The sequence below is a fragment of the Mauremys mutica genome, chromosome 2 (genome assembly GCF_020497125.1).
Source record: "Mauremys mutica isolate MM-2020 ecotype Southern chromosome 2, ASM2049712v1, whole genome shotgun sequence".
In the NCBI taxonomy this organism is placed as follows: domain Eukaryota; kingdom Metazoa; phylum Chordata; order Testudines; family Geoemydidae; genus Mauremys; species Mauremys mutica.
Window position 1 is genome coordinate 5312535 of NC_059073.1, and position 23279 is coordinate 5335813.

The following is a 23279-nucleotide window of genomic DNA, read 5'->3' on the forward strand; positions in this document are numbered from 1 at the left end:
CAGAACTGTCTCCCTCGGCCACCTGCCCTCCCAGCCATGCCTGCTGCCAATGGGGCAAGACGGCCGGCTGGTTTCAAAGAAGAAAACCCAACCCCGCGGCATGGGTCCGGGTGCCCAAAGGCCAAGCCCTCCGCCTCGGGCGCGGTGGGCAAGGCGGCTACGGCCTGGGAGACCTTAGCGGAAGCAAGCCAGGGCGAGGCGGCAAAAGCGTGTGGCCGAGGGAGAGCTGCAGCCGGGCAGCGTGAGGGAGCGTCAAAAGCCTACAGCACCCAGTATTCCCAGGAGGTCTCCCATCCAAGTACTAACCAGGCCCGCCCCTGCTTAGCTTCCGAGATCAGACGAGATCGGGCGTGTTCAGGGTGGTATGGCCGTAGACGTCGTTACTTGCTGCTTTGCCTGCCTTTAAACAAGCCCGCCGACGAGTGACTGAAGGACCCTGTTCCAGGGGCCCCGAAAAACTCTCGTGGGGGCCCCTGCTGGGCCCGGGGCCAATTGCCCCACTTCCCGCCCCCCCCTCTGGGCGGCCCTGCAATTCAGCCCAGAGCCCGGGAACGGACCCGTGACTCACCAGGGCTGTATTTCCACGCTGGGGGCCTCTGTCCCAGGAAGCAGCGACTCCCAACAGGACTGGGGGGGGATGCTGGAGAAGCAGCTCAACGGCACCGCCTGCTGTTCTGCTGGGGGCCGGAGGGCTAATGGGAGCCTGACCCGTAGGAACGAACAGGGGAATCCCGGGGCGCAGCGGAGAGCTTTTCCCTCGGCATTCAGTGCTGGGCCCAGCGCTGATGGGACCCTGCCTTCGAGCGAGAGACTCGGGGAGCTCCCTCGATTTAGCTGAACAAAGGGAGGGTTATATCAGGCGGCTTTCCAGCCTTGGTGGCTGGCAGGGAAAGCCAGGCTGCCCCTGTATTCTGGGTTCCAATCCAGGGATGCTGACGCAAGCAGTTCAGCTCTACTCCCTCTCTAGGTCAATTCTTCCCTCAGCCAGTCTCAGTCTAGGCCATCCCCAGGCTCACCCCTCCACAGACTCTTCCCCCAGCCCAGGCTCTGCAGAGTTCTCTCCAGCTCCTGTACCAAGCCACCTCCCCCAGCCCTACCTCTTATTAGCATCTTCAATCAGTAGCTCTCAAAGCACTTTAAAAGGAGGTCTGTTCATTCCCTCTGAAACACCTGGCATTGGCCATTGTCGGAAGACCGGATACTGGGCTAGATGGACCTTTGGTCTGACCCAGTGTGGCCGTTCTTATGTTACAGCTGCTCAGTCTCCTTGATACCTGTGATGTCATAATCCCGCTCAGTTCTTCAGTCTTCCATGCAGTCTGGATGGAAAGACAGGGTAGTTGACACCTAGTGAGCTGGGCCTGTAAGAGCAACCGGTGTTGAGGCAGAGAGGGGCTCCTGGGAGAGCAGAGTCAGGGCTCCGTTAAAGAGCCGGAGACAAGGGCCCGGCCTGAGTGTAACCCACCAAACTTTGATTACACCCGTACCCGTAATAATTCCATTGTATTGCAGGGACAGTGAGCAGGTTCAGTCTGTTCCGACAGCGGAACTCCCACCTGTGGAGAACACCACAAATATGCACATTGGGACAGGTGCGGATGCCAGTGTTGTGTATTTGGTTGTCATGGGTTTTGTTACTATGGCAACTGAGTTAGACTATTAAGGGATAGCTCAGCCGGTTTCAACCGGCTGAGTGAGCTCTCTGTGTCTGTAAATAAAATGGAGGTTTTGGTTAGCTGTCTGCTCTCTGGCCTCAAGTGATTGCTTCCTACACCGGCTGCCCCTAGGACATAACACTGGCGACAAGGGTGGGATCCTGGTGCTGCTCCAGTAACAGAAGGAAGGAGAAGTCAAGGTAAAGACCAAACAAAGAAAAAAAGCTGCTTGTTTGCACTGACTGTGAAAGTGAAACTAAAAATCATGGCTACTCTGACCAGGCCCCTGGAGCCTTTTGATGAGAATACAGAGCAGTGGCATGTGTATACTGAGCGTTTTGAGCTTTTTGGTATTGCAAATGACATTACAGAAGCGAAGAAGGTGCCAATATTCTTAACTGTTGTAGGGGCTAAAACCTACTCTCTGCTTCGCAGCTTACTACACCCTGTTAAGCCTGAGACTAAATCTTACAGTGACATTGTGGAAATCCTGGGGTCTCATTTCTCCCCAAAACCACTGGTAATTGTTGAAAGATATAGGTTCCACAAAAGAGACCAAAAGGAAGATGAAACAGTTGTACAATTTGTAGCCATTTTAAAAAAGCTAGCAGAACACTGTGAATTTAAAGAGATGTTAAATGATGCCCTGCGTGACAGGTTAGTGTGTGGCCTCTGCAGTGAAGCTATACGGAAGCGCCTACTGACAGAGGCTCAGCTTACATTACAGAAGGCTGTTGATATTGCTGTCTCCATGGAACTGGCTACAAGGGAGGCACAATACATCGGTGCATCCCCTAGGGTGCATAAAGTGTCACAAGAACTGACCCACAAAACGGTGCAGAGTCAAGAATGTTACCGCTGTGGTAAGCTGGGTCACCAGGCATCAGAATGCTGGTGTAAGGACCTGGTGTGTCGACACTGTGGCAAAAAGGGACACATTGAGTATGCCTGTAAACAAAAGAAAAAGAGGCCTGTGGTCTGGCCGACAAAAAGAGGAACCTTGCATACCCTAGAGCAGACCCAGGATGATCAAGGTGACACCTCCTCACAAGAGGAAGTGCCACTGCATGTTTTGTCTTTGGCAGCGGGCTCACATGAATACTGGGTAACCCCCTTATTGGAGGGCAAACCTATACGCATGGAACTAGACACCGGTGCAGCTGTCTCGCTGGTTCCTGAGACTGTGTATAAGGAAAAGCTACAGCATCTTCCGCTTAAGGCAACAAAAACTGTTCTGAAGACGTATACAGGTGAAGCTGTGCCCATGTTGGGCACTATTGATGTTAAGGTGGAGCTCAATGGACAGGCGGCTAAATTGCCACTGTTTGTGGTGAGAGGTGACTACCCAGCCTTAATGGGTAGGTCTTGGCTTGGGAAGATTCAGCTGAACTAGCCAGAAGTGCACCGGATGACTAAAGAAGAAACCAGTCTAACCCCTATACTAAGGAAACATGCTGCTGTTTTTGGAGATGATTTGGGAAGTATGAAGGGAATCACTGTGACATTGAACATTAAACCTGGCAGTCCACCAAAATATCTGAAAGCCCGAACTGTGCCATATGCCATCAGGCCAAAAGTTGAAGCAGACCTGGAGCGCCTGGTCACCAATGGAGTCCTAATACCAGTTACCCATAGCTCATGGGCCACTCCTATCGTTCCAATCGTGAAGAAAGATGGCTCTCTCCGGATTTGCGGTGATTTTAAAGTCACTGTCAACCCAGTGTTGTGTGCAGAGCAATACCCGCTTCCCCGCATCGATGACCTCTTCGCAGGCCTGGCTGGGGGACAAAAGTTCAGTAAGATTGATCTGAGTCAAGCATATTTACAGATGCACGTCGATGAAAAGTCCCAAGAGCTGTTGACTATTGTGACTCATAAGGGGCTTTATCGATACTGTCGCCTACCCTTCGGAATCACATCGGCTCCCGCCCTGTTCCAGAGGGCTATGGACCAGATCTTGTGTGGCTTGTCAGGAGTTCAGTGCTATCTGGATGATATCCTGGTCACTGGAAGAAATGAAGAGGATCACTTAAAGAATTTAGAGGCTACCCTACAAAGACTGGAAGAGTATGGCCTACGAGTTCGCAAAGACAAGTGTGAATTCTTCAAGCCCTCTGTTGAATATTTGGGACACATCATCGATTCTGCAGGTCTTCATAAGGCCCCTGCAAAAGTTAAAGCTATTGTGGAGGCTCCCCCACCTCGAAATGTAAGCCAGCTGCGCTCATTTCTAGGACTACTGAACTATTATGGAAAGTTCATCTCACAGTTAGCCACACTGCTAAAAGCACTTCATGAGCTCCTTGGGCAGAACAAGGCCTGGAAGTGGACTGAAGCCTGTGATGTTGCATTTAATAAAGCTAAGGATGCATTGTTAAATTCTGAAGTTCTAACGCACTTTGATCCATCCTTACCCCTGCAATTGGCCTGCGATGCTTCCCCTTATGGAGTGGGAGCGGTCGTGTCACACATTATGCCTTCGGGAGAAGAAAGACCTATTGCTTTTGCTTCACGCACTCTAAGCAAAGCAGAAACTAACTACGCCCAAATCGAACGTGAGGCATTAGGAATTGTTTTTGGAATTAGGAAGTTTCATCAGTACCTGTTTGGGCGAAAGTTTACTCTTCTTACAGACCATCGACCTCTGACATCAATTTTTGGACCCTACACAGGCTTCCCCAGCCTTTCTAATGATGGGACGACAGCTGCGCACTTGCTTTGATCTGCTGAAACCTTCTGAACCCAGACAAACTGTGCAACATCAGCAGCAATATCAAGTAATCAGACGGGCACCCAGAGCAAAAGACCGAACCTTTAGCCCAGGACAGCCAGTTTTGGCTCGGAATTATACTTCCAGAGCTAAATGGGTCCCGGCCACAGTCATCACTCAAACAGGACCTGTTTCCTATACAGTCCGGACTGCAGAGAATCTTACCTGGCGGCGACATGTAGATCAGCTGTTGCCAGGTCATGCCAGTCTTCAGGACCCATCTGCAGTTGAGGGGTCTGACTTCACCCCTCCTGGTGAGATACCGAATCATGAGTCACCTGTTCCTGACTGTTCTCCTCCATTACTGCCGGCAGCTGAGATACCCCTTTGCCCAGCACGAGCTGATACCACCTCCTCACCTATTCGTGCTGCGGACCCTGAGCCCCTAGTACTTTCGGGTGCAACAACACCAGAAGTTCGCCGTAATCCACCTAGAGACAGAAGGCCTCCTCATCGGCTGGATCTTTAGTTAGGGCGAACCCATGGTTATGGGGCAAAATAATCCCCAGGGTTTAGCCGGGAATGGAGGCAGTCTACCCTCCTTCTCTAGTTTAGTGTGTGTTTTATTTAGGGGATGTTCTTATTAGGGGGGGAGGAATATGTTGTGTATTTGGTTGTCATGGGTTTTGTTACTATGGCAACTGAGTTAGACTATTAAGGGATAGCTCAGCCGGTTTCAACCGGCTGAGTGAGCTCTCTGTTTCTGTAAATAAAATGGAGGTTTTGGTTAGCTGTCTGCTCTCTGGCCTCAAGTGATTGCTTCCTACATCGGCTGCCCCTAGGACTTAACAGCCAGTACCCTGAGTTGTTCCGATTTGGAGGAAAGACACCACAGTGTAGTAAAGCTGCTCAAACTAAACAAAAAAATTCTTCTGTTGATAAGACGACAATCTGTGGGTTAACTAAGTCGCCTCATAAATCGAAACATGCTCTTATCATTACAGCAATACAGCACATACCGGTCAAAGAAAAATAACAGTATCTAACATACAGATTTCTTCAGTACAGAAAGGTACACGGGCCACTAATCCTATGCATTGAAAGCATGCGCTGCTCATTTGGCATTTATGTCCTCACACCCTCCTGAGCTGACCAAGCAGCAAGCACCCTGTTCTTTGCATAGGCTGGGATCCTTCTCCTGGCAGTTATCTGCTTGCTGCAGGTAGCCAAAGCAGGCCTGTGAACATCAGCCCTCAGGGCAGAGATCTTCAGCGCCCTTCCGATACGGCTGTCTCTCTCTGGGGCTGGCTGAACTGGTGTAACACGTTGGCACCCCCTTTGTTAAAATTTGGGAGTGGAATTGGCCCTCCACCCTTGGAGATGCCCTTCTGAGCATGTGTGACCCAAAGCAGCCCTCTAGTCACACCCTACATGCGATGGTAATAATCTTTGTACAAAATATGCCTTGTGAGGTACCCAATGGTTTCCCCAGGAATTGAAATTAGGGGAGGTGTTCGAATTTACAGGGCGGGGGTGTCAGGACCGATGAGATATATAAAAAAGATATGAATAAAGTAAATATTTTGTTAGGATGATGCAAATTTAACCTAAGGATAATGCAAGTTACACCAAAACATATAACACGTCTAGATTTCTAAAAACATATACATTTAAAAAAAAATGTATTTAATTTAAATAGACTTTTGAAAAGTAAGCTATCATGGGATAAGAGGGAAGTCCTCTCAAGGATCAGGAACTGGTTAAAAGATGGAAAACAAAGGGTAGGAATAAATTATCGGTTTTCAGAATGTAGAGAGAGAAATAGTGGTATCCCTGAGGGGTCGGTACTGGGACCATTACTGCTCAACATACTCATACATGATCTGGAAAAATGGGTAAACAGTTGAGGTGGCAAAATTTGCAGATGATACAAAACTATTCAAGATAGTTAAGTCCCAGGCAGACTGGGAAGCGTTACAAAGGGATCTCACAAAACTGGGTGACTGGGCAACAAAAGTGGCAGATGAAATTCAATGTTGATCAATGCAAAATGATGCACATTGGAAAACAATCTCAACTATACATACAAAATGGTGGTGTCTAAATTAGCTGTTAACACTCAAGAAAGAGATCTTGGAGTCATTGTGGATAGTCCTCTGAAAACATCCACTCAATGTGCAGCGGCAGTCAATGATTCCCAACATTCTGTTTGCTTTTTTAAAAAGAACAGGAGTACTCGTGGCACCTTTGAGACTAACAAACCATGCTCTTAGCGTCCCTAGCCTGTTTGCCAGAAGCTGGGAATGGGCAACAGGGGATGGATCACTTGATGATTCCCTGTTCTGTTCATTCCCTCTGACGCACCTGGTCTTGACCACTGTCGGAAGACAGGAGACTGGGCTATATGGACCATTGGTCTGACCCAGTATGACCATTCTTATGTAAAAATTAATTATAATAATACAAATGTTTAGTACAGAAACTCCCCAACATAATGACCTCTCAATATAGCAACAATGTGAGATAACAACCTTGGCAAATACTGCATTTTAAACATCTTGGCCTACTAGGAAACATATTTATATAAGTTTCCAGTCCCAGTCACAAATCTTGGATTCTGGAGCAAAGTCACTAAAATATAGTCCAACAAACAAATGTTTATTTAACGTGCCCCTTATTTAAGCCGTCGGAGGTGCTTTCACGTGAGTCCACCTCCCAGGTGGGGGGCAAGAAGGCACCTTGCTCGTTCCTCCAGCTGCTCACTGTTCGCTCTGGCCGTGGCTCTTCATTCACTCCACCACTCTGTGGCCAATGGCCCTGCGCAGTCACCTTCTGCTGCCACCTGCCACTGTGACCTCTGCGAATTGGTCTCTTGAGGTTCCACCCGCTCTCAGTGATTTCAGCTGAACTCTCGGTGGGGGAACCTCGCTGCTAGTGCAGTCTGGGCTGTCTTTTACACAGAAACACTGTCCCCACAGGAACACTGTCCCCACAGCAGGACTAAGCACGTAGACCTGATTATCAGTGATTTCAGCTGCAGTGGTCACTTAACAGAACAAAAGACTATCTGTGGAGCCTAGTCAGCTCTGTCTTTAAACAGTGGAGAGGGACAGGTCCCCACCCTCTCTTTTGATGCCCTCAATCAGCACAGGCTAAGTACAGTTCTACTGCCTTTACTCATACAATAAGAACAACAACATTTCATTCCCAACCCCACCCCCCGCATTCAAGTGATTTGTAACCCAACCCCAGCCAAAATCTATCACTTGGGCAACACAGCTCTGTTTGCTGGATCCCTAGGTAGATTAGGTGTGAATGTAAATACAATCTGGTCCTGAAGTCTTTCCCTGCAGCCTCCAGCTCATCATTAGTTGTCAGGGAGAGCTCATTGAGACTTTGCTTACAAATCATCATTTGAAATTATTAGGTTGGCCAACATCATGGAAATGAATGCACTGGCATTATCATAAAAACAAGAGCTGTATAAGGAAACTAGCCCAGGGCCGCCCAGAGGATTCCGGGGGCCCGGGGTCTTGGGCGGCGGGGGGCCCCCGCTTCGGTGGTAAGTCGGCGGCAGGGGGGCCTTCCGTTCTGGGACCCGCCGCTGAAGTGCCCCAAAGACCTCCCGCCGACGAATTACCGCCAAAGACCCGGCTGCACTCTGGCGGCGGGTCCCGCTTCGGCGGTAATTCGGCGGCGGGGGGGTCCTTCTGTCCCGGAGAGGAAGGACCCCCCGCCAGCGAAGACCGGGAGCGAAGAAGCTCCGGGGGCCTGGGCCCCGCCAGAGTTTTCTGGGGCCCCAGGAGTGAGTGAAGGACCCTGCTCCAGGGGCCCCGAAAAACTCTCGAGGGGGCCCAGGGCAAATTGCCCCACTTAGAATCATAGAATCATAGAATCATAGAATCTCAGGGTTGGAAGGGACCTCAGGAGGTCATCTAGTCCAACCCCCTGCTCAAAGCAGGACCAAACCCAACTAAATCATCCCAGCCAGGGCTTTGTCAAGCCTGACCTTAAAAACCTCTAAGGAAGGAGATTCCACTACCTCCCTAGGGAACCCATTCCAGTGCTTCACCACCCTACTAGTGAAAAAGTTTTTCCTAATATCCAACCTAAACCTCCCCCTCTGCAACTTGAGACCATTACTCCTTGTTCTATCATCTTCTACCACTGAGAACAGTCTAGATCCATCCTCTTTGGAACCCCCTTTCAGGTAGTTGAAAGCAGCTATCAAATCCCCCCTCATTCTTCTCTTCTGTAGACTAAACAATCCCAGTTCCCTCAGCCTCTCCTCATAAGTCATGTGCTCCAGCCCCCTAATCATTTTTGTTGCCCTCCGCTGGACTCTCTCCAATTTATCCACATCCTTCTTGTAGTGTGGGGCCCAAAACTGGACACAGTACTCCAAATGAGGCCTCACCAGTGCTGAGTAGAGGGGGATGATCACATCCCTTGATCTGCTGGAAATGCCCCTACTTATACAACCCAAAATGCCATTAGCCTTCTTGGCAACAAGGGCACACTGTTGACTCATATTCAGCTTTTCGTCCACCGTAACCCCTAGGTCCTTTTCTGCAGAACTGCTACCCAGCCATTCGGTCCCTAGTCTGTAGCAGTGCATGGGATTCTTCCGTCCTAAGTGCAGGACTCTGCACTTGTCCTTGTTGAACCTCATCATATTTCTTTTGGCCCAATCCTCTAATTTGTCTAGGTCCCTCTGTATCCTATCCCTACCCTCCAGTGTATCAACAACTCCTCCCAGTTTAGTGTCATCTGCAAACTTGCTAAGGGTGCAGTCCACACCATCCTCCAGATCGTTAATGAAGATATTGAACAAAACCGGCCCCAGCACCGACCCTTGGGGCACTCCACTTGATACCGGCTGCCATCTAGACATGGAACCATTGATCACTACCCGTTGAGCCCGACCATCTAGCCAGTTTTCTATCCACCTTACCGTCCATTCATCCAACCCAGACTTCTTTAACTTGCTGGCAAGAATACTGTGGGAGACTGTATCAAAAGCTTTGCTAAAATCCAGAAATAGTACATCCACTGCTTTCCCCTCATCCACAGAGCCGGTTATCTCGTCATAGAAGGCAATTAGGTTAGTCAGGCATGACTTGCCCTTGGTGAATCCATGCTGACTGTTCCTGATCACTTTCCCCTCCTTTAAGTGGTTCAGGATTGATTCCTTGAGGACCTGTTCCATGATTTTTCCAGGGACTGAGGTGAGACTGACTGGCCTGTAGTTCCCTGGATCTTCCTTCTTCCCTTTTTTAAAGATGGGCACTACATTAGCTTTTTTCCAGTCATCCGGGACCTCCCCCGATCGCCATGATTTTTCAAAGATAATGGCCAATGGCTCTGCAATCTCATCGGCCAACTCCTTTAGCACCCTCGGATGCAGCGCATCCGGCCCCATGGACTTGTGCTCGTCCAGCTTTCCTAAATAGCCCCGAACTACTTCTTTCTCCACAGAGAGCTGGTCACCTCCTCCCCATACCGTGCTGCAGAGTGCAGCTGTCTGGGAGCTGACCTTGTCTGTGAAGACAGAGGCAAAAAAAGCATTGAGTACACTAGCTTTCTCCACATCCTCTGTCACTAGGTTCCCTCCCTCATTCAGCAAGGGGCCCACACTTTCCTTGACTTTCTTCCTGTTGCTAACATACCTAAAGAAACCCTTCTTGTTACTCCTAACATCTCCGGCTAGCTGCAACTCCAAGTGTGATTTGGCCTTCCTGATTTCACACCTGCATGCCTGAACAATACTTTTATACTCCTCCCTGGTTATTTGTCCAATCTTCCACTTCTTGTAAGCTGTTCTTTTGTGTTTAAGACGAGCAAGGATTTCACTGTTAAGCCAAGCTGGTCGCCTGCCATATTTACTTCTCTTCCTACACATCGGGATGGTTTGTTCCTGCAACCTCAATAAGGTTTCTTTGAAATACAGCCAGCTTTCCTCGACTCCTTTCCCCGTCATGTTATTCTCCCAGGGGACCTTGCCCATCAGTTCCCTGAGGGAGTCAAAGTCTGCTTTTCTGAAGTCCAGGGTCTCTGTTCTACTGCTTTCCCTTTTTCCTTGTGTCAGGATCCTGAACTCGACCATCTCATGGTCACTGCCCCCCAGGTTCCCATCCCCGGGCGGCCCTGCCAGCTGCCAAGGAGGCATGCTGCCAAAGGGCTTCCCTAAAGCAGCCACCCCCAAAGGCCCGGGCTGCGCTTTGCGGCTTTCCTTTCGCCCAGCCTCCCGCTCCCGGCGGCGGAGCCGAAGCGGCTGGCAGGGAGCGTTAGCGCAGACAGGCCTCGGGGCGCCTGCCGCCGCTTCGGCCACCTGCCCTCCCAGCCACGCCTGCTGCCAATGGGGCAAGACGTCCGGCTGGTTTCAAAGAAGAAAACCCAACCCCGCGCCATGGGGCCGGGTGCCCAAAGGCCAAGCTCTCCGCCTCGGGCGCGGTGGGCGAGGCGGCTACGGCCTGGGAGACCTTAGCGGAAGCAAGCCAGGGCGAGGCGTCAAAAGCGTGTGGGTGAGGGAGAGCTGCAGCCGGGCACCGTGAGGGAGCGTCAAAAGCCTACAGCACCCAGTATTCCCAGGAGGTCTCCCATCCAAGTACTAACCAGGCCCGCCCCTGCTTAGCTTCCGACGAGCTCGGGCGTGTTCAGGGTGGTATGGCCGTAGATATTGTTGTCTATTGCTTTGCCTGCCTTTAAAGAAGCCCGCCGACGAGCCCTGCTTCTTCACCGATATTCAGGCACGGCCCCTCCGGCACGGCCCAGCAGGGCCGCCCAGAGTGGGGGGCAAAGGGGGCAATTTGCCCCGGGTCCCGGGCTCCGCAGGGGCCCCCAAGAGAACAGTGAGGCTCCCGCCTCCACCCCTCTCCTGGAGCCTCAGCGCATCAAGCGCCGAGTCTCCGCCGGGGCCCCTGAGCCCCGCCCCGCTCTGAGCCGCATGGGGAGGGGGCGGGGCTGGGAGCTCCGGGCTGAGCTCAGCTCCCTCCGCTCGGCGGGGAGCTCCCAGCCCCGCCCCCTCCCCACGCGGCTCTGAGCGGGACGGGGCTCAGGCCCCGCCGGCCACACGCTGCGGCTGTTCCGGCGAGGCGCTGAGACTCCGGGTGAGGAGGGAGCCGGGGGTAAGAGGCTGGGGCCGGGGCGGGGGGGAAGCGGGACCCGCCGCCGCCGAAGCGCAGCCCGGTCTTCGGCGGCGGGGGGCCCCTTCCGTTCCAGGACCCGCCGCCAAAGTGTCCCGAAGACCGGGCTGCACTTCAGCGGCAGGTCCCGCTTCGGCGGTAATTCGGCGGTGGGGGGCTCCCACCGCGGGTCTTCGGGGCACTTCGGCGGCGGGTCCCGGAATGGAAGGGGCCCCCCGCCTCCGAAGACCCCGGGCCCCCGGAATCCTCTGGGCGGCCCTGCCTCCGGCACGGCCCCGCCCCACCCCAGCCAGCACAGCCACATGCCACCAGCCTCACACGTGGCCCACCGCAGCAGAATGAAAGTTACGAATTTCCATTTAACAAGGAAAGACAGAGGTTCACAAGTACTCATTTCTATCGAACCATGGCAAATGGCGAGAAAATAAGACGTTCATGGTTAATGTACTCAGTTCAGAAAGATGCCATTTTTTGTTTTTGTTGTAAATTATTTGGCACTGGCGACATAACGCTACGTCGTGGAACATCTGCTTGGAAAGCACTGTCAAAAAGACTTCAGCAGCATGAAACAGGCAAAGGTCATCAAGCCTGCATGGTGAAATGGTTTGACCTTTGGTCAGGCATAGTAAACCGTACATCTATTGACCAACTCGAATTGCAGGCTTTTCTGAAAGAAAGAGATTTCTGGAGAAATGTTGTCAAACGCATGGTTGATGTCGTTATTTACTTGTCCGAAAGAAACTTGGCATTTCGAGGAAGTAATGAAAAGCTCGGCGATCCTTCGAATGGCAACTTTTTGGGACTGTTTGAATTGCTTGCAAAGTATGATACTGTCCTCAGCGAACTTTTACAGCGGATTAAGAAGGCATAGACACATGTTCAGTACCTCAGTCCACAGATCCAAAAGGAGCTGATTCAACTTGTTGCCAGTAACATTCAAGAGGCCAACATAGCGCAGCTTAAAAAAGCAAAATATTATTCAGTTATTTTGGACTGTACTCCCGACGTGTCACATGAAGAACAGATGTCTGTGGTGTTACACTTTGTTGAATGCAACGGTGAAGATGGTGTCAATATTTGTGAAGCGTTTGTTGGTTTTCTTAATGTTCATGATACAACTGGCGAGGGCTTATTGGAAGCGTTTCTTGAAAAGGCAAACAATTTAGGAATAGACATTGCTGACATGAGAGGCCAAGCTTATGATAATGGCGCAAATACGAGAGGAAAGAATAAAGGAGTTCAAGCCCGCATGCTAGAAACAAATGACGGTGCCTTGTATGTACCATGTGGAGTTCACACTTGGAATCTTTTTTCAGAGTAGCAGCCGTGTTAGTCTGTATCCGCAAAAAAAACAGGAGTACTTGTGGCACCTTAAAGACTAACAAATTTATTGTAGCATGAGCTTTCGTGAGCTAAATAAATGGACACAAATCTGACATCAGGAATCATAACATTCAAAAACCAGTGGGAGAACACTTCAACCTTCCTAACCACTCAGTGACAGACTTGAAGGTGGCAATTTTGCAACAAAAAAACTTCAAAAACAGACTCCAAAGAGAGACTGCTGAACTTGAATTAATATGCAAACTAGATACCATTAACTGTGGTCTAAATAAAGACTGGGAATGGTTGGGTCATTACACCAATTGAATCTATTTCCCTATGTTAAGTTCTCCTCACACCTTCTATGGGCCATCTTAATTATCACTTCAAAAAGTTTTTTTTCCTCCTGCTAACGATAGCTCATCTCAATTGATTTGACTCTGCCTGTTGGTATGCATACTTCCACCTTTTCATGTTCTCTGTATGTATAAATATCTCCTGTCTGTGTGTTCCATTCTATGCATCCGAAGAAGTGAGCTTTAGCTCACGAAAGCTCATGCTACAATAAACTTGGAATCTTGTGATCTCAGATGCGGCAAAGTCATCGAAATATGCCGTTGACTTTTTCGGTCTGATTAACAGACTATACGTTATCTTTTCTTCATCACCTTCACATTGGGATATACTTCAAGAACATATGCCAATATCTGTTAAAGGGTTATCGGACACTCGTTGGGAGTCGAGAATTGATGCTGTGAAGCCATTGCGTTATCACCTTGAAGAATTGTGCAATGCTTTGTCATCTTGGCGAGAATATGCGCTCGAAAAGAAAGATGGCAATACAGCAACAGAAGCCGGTGCGCTTTTAGACCATGTTACTACGTGGCCTTTTGTTCTGACTGTGTACTCGTGGTACGATATACTATTTCACGTCAATAAAACCAGCAAATTAATTCAGTCACCAGATGTGTCAATTGACGTACTGCAGGCAGGATATAACTCTGTGGTCACAAATGCACGTGAAATAGCAGAGCATATGGGTATTGAGCAGGTGTTTCCAGAAACCAGGGTGCGACGTAAGAAGAGAATGTGTGATTACGAATGTGCTGATGATTCAGGTCGTCTTTCTGCCGAAGAAAAATTCAAATCGCAGTTCTTTCTTGTTCTCACTGATCAGGCCATAACTTCTGTTTCGTCACGATTTGACCAACTCGTGGAGTGGTATAAGTTGTTTGGATTTCTGTACAACGCTAACAGCCTGAAGCAGTGTCACAGAGAAAATGAACTGGAGAATCACAGCAAAAATGTTGAAAGAAAAATGGGAGACATTGATGCCAACGAACTCATAATGGAATTGAATCATTTTATTTATGTCATCGAGAAAGAGAGAGGACTTGTCACGGCAAACAATTTTTTACCGTACATATACAAGAACAGCCTTCAGGAGATATATCCGAATCTTAGCATTTGCATCAGAATTCTTCTGACCACACCAGTTACTGTCGCCGGTGCTGAAAGGAGCTTCAGCAGAGTGAAAGTGATCGAGAATATCCTGTGCTCAACCATGACAGATGAGAGCCTTTCTGCGCTTGCAGTTATCTCAGTGGAGAACAAGCTTGCCAGATGTCTGGACTATGACGCATTGATTAACCAATTTGCGGAGAAGAAGGCTGGAAAGAAGCGCTTTGCGTAAATACGGAATACATGTAGACTGTAGGCCTACGTCTACATAATATGAAGCCTGTATATTGTCTAAAATAAATAGCGCATTTCAGTTTCTGCATTGTAAGGGGCCCCGGACATCTGTTCGGAGGGGGCCACGTCCTTTGTTGCTACGGCCCTGGGTGTGAGGCTGGTGGCGCGTGGCTGTGCTGGCTGGGGTGGGGCGGGGCCGTGCCGGAGGGGCCGTGCCTGGATATTGGTGAAGAAGCAAGGCTCGTCTGCCGGCTTCTTTAAAGGCAGGCAAAGCAACAGACAGCAACGTCTACGGCCATACCACCCTGATCACGCCCGATCTCGTCTGATCTCGGAAGCTAAGCAGGGGCGGGCCTGGTTAGTACGTGGATGGGAGACCTCCTGGGAATACTGGGTGCTGTAGGCTGTTGACGCTCCCTCACGCTGCCCGGCTGCAGCTCTCCCTCGCCCACACGCTTTTGCCGCCTCGCCCTGGCTTGCTTCCGCTAAGGTCTCCCAGGCCGTAGCCGCCTCGCCCACCGCGCCCGAGGCGGAGGGCTTGGCCTTTGGGCACCCAGACCCATGGCGCGGGGTTGGGTTTTCTTCTTTGAAACCAGCCGGCCGTCTTGCCCCATTGGCAGCAGGCGTGGCTGGGAGGGCAGGTGGCCGAAGCGGCGGCAGGCGCCCCGAGGCCTGTCTGCGCTAACGCTCCCTGCCAGCCGCTTCGGCTCCGCCGCCGGGAGCGGGAGGCTGGGCGAAAGGAAAGCCGCAAAGCGCAGCCCGGGCCTTTGGGGGTGGCTGCTTTAGGGAAGCCCTTTGGCAGCGTGCCTCCTTGGCAGCTGGCAGGGCCGCCCGGGGGGGGGCAAGTGGGGTAATTTGCCCCGGGCCCAGCAGGGGCCCCCTCAAGAGTTTTTCAGGGCCCCTGGAGCAGGGTCCTTCACTCGCTCCGGGGGCCCCAGAAAACTCTGGCGGGGCCCGGGCAGTGATGAGCCGCCAAAATATTAACAACCGGTTCCCTCCTCCCCCCCCCGGGGGGGGTGTCGTGCCCCATCCAACCCCTCATGTTCCTTGACACACACCCCCTGGCACCCCTGACCCATCCCCCCCTTCCCTGTCCCCTGACTGCCCCTTGCCGCCCCACGCAACCCCTCCTCTCATTCTCGATGGCCCCCCAGGACACCTACCCCATCCAACCACCCCTTCTCTCTGTCCCTGACTGCCCCCACCACCTCATCCAACCCCTGCTCTTTCCTGACTGTTCCCCGGGACCCTGGCCCCCATTCATTCACCCTGTTCCCTGCCCTCTGACCGCCCTGACCCCTATCCAACCCCCCACAACCCACCCCCTCCCTGCCCCCTTACCACAGTGCCTGGAGCCGGACCGGGTCCACTCCGCCAGGACCACGACCGGCACCGCGGGGCCCAACTCCCCGAGCCCGGCCAGCACCAGGGGGCGAGCCGCTCGGCCGGAACCGCGGGGCCCGACCTCTCGGGCCGGCACTGGGGTCCGAGCCGCTCGGCCGGAGCCGCGAGGCCCGACTCCCCGGGCAGGAGCCGAGCCTTGCCGCGCCGTGCCGCCCGGCCGGACCCCGGGGCAGGAGCCGAGCCCCACCGCGCCGGACCCCGGGGCAGGATCCGAGCCCTGCCACGCCGCCCGGCCGGACCCCGGGGCAGGAGCCGAGCCCCGCCGCGCCGGACCCCGGGGCAGGATCCGAGCCCTGCCGCGCCGCCCGGCCGGACCCCGGGGCAGGATCCGAGCCCTGCCGCGCCGCCCGGCCGGACCCCGGGGCAGGAGCCGAGCCCCGCCGCGCCGGACCCCGGGGCAGGATCCGAGCCCTGCCGCGCCGCCCGGCCGGACCCCGGGGCAGGAGCCGAGCCCCGCCGCGCCGGACTCCGGGGCAGGATCCGAGCCCTGCCGCGCCGCCCGGCCGGACCCCGGGGCAGGAGCCGAGCCCCACCGCGCCGGACCCCGGGGCAGGATCCGAGCCCTGCCGCGCAGCCCGGCCGGACCCCGGGGCAGGAGCCGAGCCCCGCCGCGCCTTCCCTCCTCCCCCCCGCAGCTTACCTGCCTGCCTGCTTGTTCAGGCTTCCCGCAAACATCTGATTCGCGGGAAGCAGGGGAGGGGGAGGAGAAAGGGGGCGGAGCAGGAGAGGAGGGGGAAGTGAGCTTGGGCCGGAGCTTTTGTTAAATTTAGCAGCCCTTATAGAACTGGTTGTCCTGGAACAACCGGTTCTAAAAGGGGCTGCTAAATTTAACAACCGGATCGCGCGAACCGGTGCGAACCGGCTCAAGCTCACCACTGGACCCGGGCCCCCGGAGCTTCTTCGCTCCGGGTCTTCGCTGGCGGGGGGTCCTTCCTCTCCGGGACAGAAGGACCCCCCCGCTGCCGAATTACCGCCGAAGCGGGACCCGCCGCTGGAGTGCAGCCGGGTCTTCGGCGGTAATTCGGCGGGGGTGGGGGGGGTCCTTCCGTTCTGGGACCCGCCGCCGAAGTGCCCCGAAGACCCGCAGTGGGGGCTGCACTTCGGCGGCAGGTCTCGCTTCGGCGGTAATTCGGCGGTGGGGGGTCCCCGCTGTGGGTCTTTGGGGCACTTCGACGGCGGGTCCCAGAACGGAAGGACCCCCCGCCGCCGACTTACCACTGAAGCAGGGGCCTCCCGCCGCCCAAGACCCCGGGCCCCTGGAATCCTCTGGGCGGCCCTGACCACGTGCAACAATGTCACACACTTGCCTGTCTGATATTATAGACGGCCAATCTCCTGGATCATCAGTCAGTGGTTCAGATTCAGATACTTCTTTCCCGGCAGCAGCTGGAATATCTGTCACAGTTTGTTTGGTAGAACAACTGGCTTCACTTTCGACCTCACTTGAAGCACTTCTGGATACGATTCGTCGCTGCTAGCACTGTCCGTTTCATGTGCCTGTACCTGTACGTTGGATTGCAGCGCAAAATACGTTGACAACTTTGGAATGTTCTCAAGTTCCTTCTCGGCATCTTTTGCTGCCTTTTGTTTACTAGCTCCGCTCTTATACGTTCTCTTAGACATCACAAAGCACGCTTCTGCGTTGGAAACGATAAAAAATTAAACAACTAAATTAATAACATTTATCCGCCGACCGCCATTATGAACGCAAATACACATTCTTTGAATGGGTCCAACTAAAATTCAAAACTGACCGACAGACAACTGATGTAGCCAATAGCATTATGATGTATCATAATGACTTCACGGTTTTGTCAGTAAAACCGACATGGATTGTGCAATAGCGTCAATAAATGTCACTTACCTAGTTATACCTTACATTTTATTGCCACTTTCAGGGGCCCCCTTCCTGGCGGGGCCCCCTCCGGTCAGAGGGTACGGAGGGTGCTCGCTACACCTTTGCTCACACCCCTCCCCTCCCCACACCAACGCTCCCGCCCCGACCCACCAGCCGCAGACCCCCCCCGCCCCTGGCTCGCACGCACCAGCCTAACACTCCTCCCCCCCCTCACAAATACACCCCTCCCCCGCCCGCCCGCCCGCCACGCACTCGCTCCTGAACGCGGGACCCTCACAAACCCGCCGCACCCACCCACGACACAACACCCCATGCACCCCCACCCCAGGCAGCGGTAGGAAGGGAGCCCCTGCTGGGCCCGGGGCAAATTGCCCCACTTGCCCCCCCCCCCCCGGGCGGCCCTGCCAGCTGCCAAGGAGGCACGGTGTCAAAGGGCTTCCCTAAAGCAGCCACCCCCAAAGGCCCGGGCTGCGCTTTGCGGCTTTCCTTTCGCCCAGCCTCCCGCTCCCGGCGGCGGAGCCGAAGCGGCTGGCAGGGAGCGTTAGCGCAGACAGGCCTCGGGGCGCCTGCCGCCGCTTCGGCCACCTGCCCTCCCAGCCACGCCTGCTGCCAACGGGGCAAGACGGCCGGCTGGTTTCAAAGAAGAAAACCCAACCCCGCGCCATGGGTCCGGGTGCCCAAAGGCCAAGCCCTCCGCCTCGGGCGCGGTGGGCGAGGCGGCTACGGCCTGGGAGACCTTAGCGGAAGCAAGCCAGGGCGAGGCGTCAAAAGCGTGTGGCCGAGGGAGAGCTGCAGCCGGGCAGCGTGAGGGAGCGTCAAAAGCCTACAGCACCCAGTATTCCCAGGAGGTCTCCCATCCAAGTACTAACCAGGCCCGCCCCTGCTTAGCTTCCGAGATCAGACGAGATCGGGCGTGTTCAGGGTGGTATGGCCGTAGACGTTGCTACCTGCCGCTTTGCCTGCCTTTAAAGAAGACGGCCGACGAGCCCTGTTTCTTCACCAATATCCAGGCATGGCCTCTCCAGCACGGCCCCGCCCCACCCCAGCCAGCACAGCCACAGGCCATAGCAACAAAGAACGTGACCCCTCCGAACAGATGTCCGGGGCCCCTTACAATGCAGAAACTGCAATGCGCTATTTATTTTAGACAATATACAGGCTTCATATTATGTAGACGTAGGCCTACAGTCTACATGTATTCCGTATTTACGCAAAGCGCTTCTTTCCAGCCTTCTTCTCCGCAAATTGGTTAATCAATGCGTCATAGTCCAGACATCTGGCAAGCTTGTTCTCCACTGAGATCACTGCAAGCGCAGAAAGGCTCTCATCTGTCATGGTTGAGCACTTGTCTTTTAAATAAAGACTAGAATGAATGGCCAAACGAGGTTCTACCTGTCTTTTACAAATAATCAGTGAAATTGATCTTCCTGTGCAAAAGCAGGAATACCATTATAAGACGAGAAGACCCTGTGGAACTTCAAATACAAATCAACTATCACCGACACCCACCTACGGGTCCACATTAAACTAGCATCTGATTTATATTTTCGGTTGGGGCGACCTCGGAGTAAAATAAAACCTCCGAAAAAAGAATTCTCTCTAAACCTAGACCCATCACCCAAAGTGCTTCCGGCAAAACGATCCAATATACTTGATCAACGAACCAAGCTACCCCAGGGATAACAGCGCAATCCCATCCTAGAGTTCCTATCGACGATGGAGTTTACGACCTCGATATTGGATCAGGACATCCTGATGGTGCAGCCGCTATCAAGGGTTCGTTTGTTCAACGATTAATAGTCCTACGTGATCTGAGTTCAGACCGGAGCAATCCAGGTCGGTTTCTATCTATAAACTTAAGTCTTTTCTAGTACGAAAGGACCGAAAAGACAAGGCCTATACTAAAAACAAGCCTTACCTTACATTAGTGAAAACAACTCAACTAATAATAAGACAAACAAACCACAGCCCTAAAAAAGGGCCTAATTGGGATGGCAGAGCCAGGTGTAAATGCAAAAGACCTAAACCCTTTATTCAGGGGTTCAATTCCCCTTTTCAATTATGAAAATACTACTAATTAACCTAATATCACCACTCATATCCATAATCCCGATCCTCATCGCCATAGCTTTCTTCACCCTAATTGAACACAAAGTACTCAGCTATATACAACTTCAAAAAGGCCCTAACACTGTAGGACCACAAGGATTACTTCAACCAGTAGCAGACAGCGTAAAATTATTTATTAAAGAACCAATCTACCCGCTAAATTCATCGATCACATTATTTACTATTTCACCAATCATAGCCCTAACACTAGCCCTATCAATTTGACTCCCCCTCCCCATACTCTTCCCACTAGCCGACCTTAACTTAGGCCTTTTATCTTTAATTGCCATTTCCAGTTTCATGGCCTATTCAATTTTATGATCCGGATGAGCTTCAAACTCGAAATACGCCCTAATAGGGGCCCTACGGGCAGTAGCTCAAACTATCTCCTATGAAGTAACCCTAGGAATCATTCTACTTTCCATAATCCTTTTCTCAGGGGGATTTAATATACAAACATTTACAACAGTACAAGAACCTATATACTTAATATTCTCCTCCTGACCACTAATAACAATATGATATATTTCCACACTAGCTGAAACTAACCGAGCACCATTTGATTTAACCGAAGGTGAATCTGAGCTCGTATCCGGGTTTAACGTCGAATACGCTGCTGGCCCCTTCGCCTTATTCTTCCTGGCAGAATACGCAAACATCCTAATAATAAACACTCTAACCGCCATTCTATTCCTAAATCCCACCCACATCAACAGTGCTCCAGAATTATTCACCCTATCACTAATCTCAAAGGCAATACTTCTATCAGCAGGATTCCTATGAATTCGAACCTCCTACCCACGATTCCGATATGACCAACTCATACACCTCCTATGAAAAAACTTCCTCCCAATTACCTTAGCACTATGCTTCTGACACATATCAATACCAATCACCTTATCAGGACTCCCACCAATACCATAGGACACGTGCCTGAATTAAAGGACCACCTTGATAGGGTGAATAATAGAGGTTAAAATCCCCTCGTCTCCTTAGAATAATAAGACTTGAACCTACACCAGAGAGATCAAAACTCCCCTACTTCCATTATACTATATCCTAGTAAAGTCAGCTAATTAAGCTCTTTGGCCCATACCCCAAAAATGTTGGTTAAAATCCTTCCTGTACTAATGAACCCACATGCAAGCACAATCATTATTACTAGCCTAATCATAGGACCACTACTCACAATTTCCAGTGACCATTGAATCTTAGCATGAATAGGACTAGAAATCAGTACCTTAGCTATCACCCCATTAATCGCCAAACAACATCACCCCCGAGCAATTGAAGCAGCTACTAAATATTTCCTAACACAACCAGCTGCCACAACATTAATCCTAGCTTCTAGCACTACCAATGCATGACAAACAGGCCAATGAGACATTACCCAAATATCAGATATACCCTCATGTGTAATCCTCACCACAGCCCTGGCTATCAAACTAGGATTAGCCCCCTTCCATTTTTGATTGCCAGAAGTACTACAAGGAGCCACTACAATAACAGCCATTATCTTAACCACCTGACAAAAACTAGCACCATTATCCTTACTACTAATAACAGCCCAATCTATAAACACACCCTTAATAGTGATACTAGGACTGACATCTATTATTACTGGAGGATGGGGAGGGCTAAATCAAACCCAACTACGAAAAATCATAGCATTTTCCTCTATCGCCCACCTAGGATGAATAATCACAATTCTTACCTTATCCCCAAAACTCATAATATTAACATTCTACACATATGCCATTATAACCTCCACAATATTCCTGATAATTGAACTCCTAGAAATAAACAAAATTTCCGTAATAATAACATCATGGACAAAGCTACCAATGCTGAACGCCACAATAATACTCATCCTTATATCACTAGCGGGTCTGCCACCACTAACAGGATTTATGCCCAAATGATTAATCATTCAAGAATTGTCTAAACAACACATATGCTTCACCGCCACTACAATAATCATTATATCAATACTAAGCCTATTCTTCTACCTACGAACCTCATACCAAGCAACCATTACATTATCTCCAAACTCCACCAGCTCTTCGCAACAATGACGACACAAACCCAACCAAACATACTATCTTACCCCAATAATCATACTATCCACCGCCCTACTTCCAATCGTACCCACCTTATCAGCCATTATCTAGAAACTTAGGATCTGACCCACACTTAAACCAGGGGCTTTCAAAGCCCCAAACAAGAGATAAAACCTCTTAGTTTCTGCTAAGACCTATAAGACTCTATCTTATATCTAATGAATGCAACTCAAACACTTTAATTAAGCTAAGGCCTTACTAGACAAATGGGCCTCGATCCTATGACAATTTAGTTAACAGCTAAACACCCAATCCAGCGGGCTTTTGCCTACTTTTCCCGCTCTCTAAAAAGCGGGAAAACCCCGACACCGATAAAAGTGTATCTTCAAATTTGCAATTTGATATGAATTTCACCACAGAGTTTGATAAGAAGAGGAATCAAACCTCTATAAAAAGGTCTACAGCCCAACGCTTAAACATTCAGCCATCTTACCTGTGTTTTTAACCCGTTGATTTTTTTCTACAAACCATAAAGACATTGGCACCCTATATTTGATTTTCGGGGCCTGAGCAGGCATAGTAGGCACAGCACTAAGTTTGTCAATCCGTGCAGAATTAAGCCAACCGGGAGCCCTCCTAGGGGACGACCAAATCTATAATGTTATCGTTACAGCCCATGCCTTTATCATAATTTTCTTCATGGTCATACCTGTTATAATCGGTGGCTTTGGAAACTGACTTGTACCCTTAATAATTGGAGCGCCAGATATAGCATTCCCGCGTATGAACAATATAAGCTTCTGACTTCTACCCCCATCCCTACTTTTACTTCTAGCTTCCTCGGGAATTGAAGCAGGCGCAGGCACAGGCTGAACTGTATATCCACCATTAGCTGGAAACCTGGCCCACGCTGGCGCCTCTGTAGATCTAACTATTTTTTCCCTTCACCTAGCTGGTGTGTCATCAATTTTAGGGGCCATCAACTTTATCACCACAGCAATTAACATAAAATCTCCAGCCATATCGCAGTACCAAACACCTTTATTTGTATGATCGGTACTTATCACAGCCGTCCTATTACTACTCTCGCTACCAGTACTCGCCGCAGGTATTACTATACTACTCACAGACCGAAACCTAAATACAACCTTCTTCGACCCTTCCGGGGGAGGGGACCCAATTTTATACCAACACCTGTTTTGATTTTTTGGTCATCCTGAAGTATACATCTTAATCTTGCCAGTATTTGGCATGATCTCACATGTTGTTACCTATTATGCCGGTAAAAAAGAACCATTCGGATATATAGGAATAGTTTGA

The 23279-nt window shown here is 51.1% G+C and overlaps 3 non-coding genes and 2 pseudogenes across 3 annotated transcripts; 2 read left to right on the forward strand and 3 right to left on the reverse strand.

Annotated features, from left to right (window-relative positions):
* Positions 1-257: 257 nt before the first annotated feature.
* On the reverse strand, positions 258-376 carry LOC123365510. Its single transcript, XR_006577639.1, has one exon. It is a non-coding gene; the product is annotated as a 5S ribosomal RNA (ribosomal RNA).
* Positions 377-10931: 10555 nt separating this feature from the next.
* LOC123365501 lies at positions 10932-11043 on the reverse strand (annotated as a pseudogene).
* Positions 11044-14815: 3772 nt separating this feature from the next.
* Positions 14816-14934, forward strand: LOC123365499. The gene has a single exon (XR_006577633.1). It is a non-coding gene; the product is annotated as a 5S ribosomal RNA (ribosomal RNA).
* A 3676-nt stretch (positions 14935-18610) lies between these two features.
* Positions 18611-18729, reverse strand: LOC123365521. Its single transcript, XR_006577645.1, has one exon. It is a non-coding gene; the product is annotated as a 5S ribosomal RNA (ribosomal RNA).
* Positions 18730-21014: 2285 nt separating this feature from the next.
* LOC123362829 lies at positions 21015-22451 on the forward strand (annotated as a pseudogene).
* Positions 22452-23279: the final 828 nt, after the last annotated feature.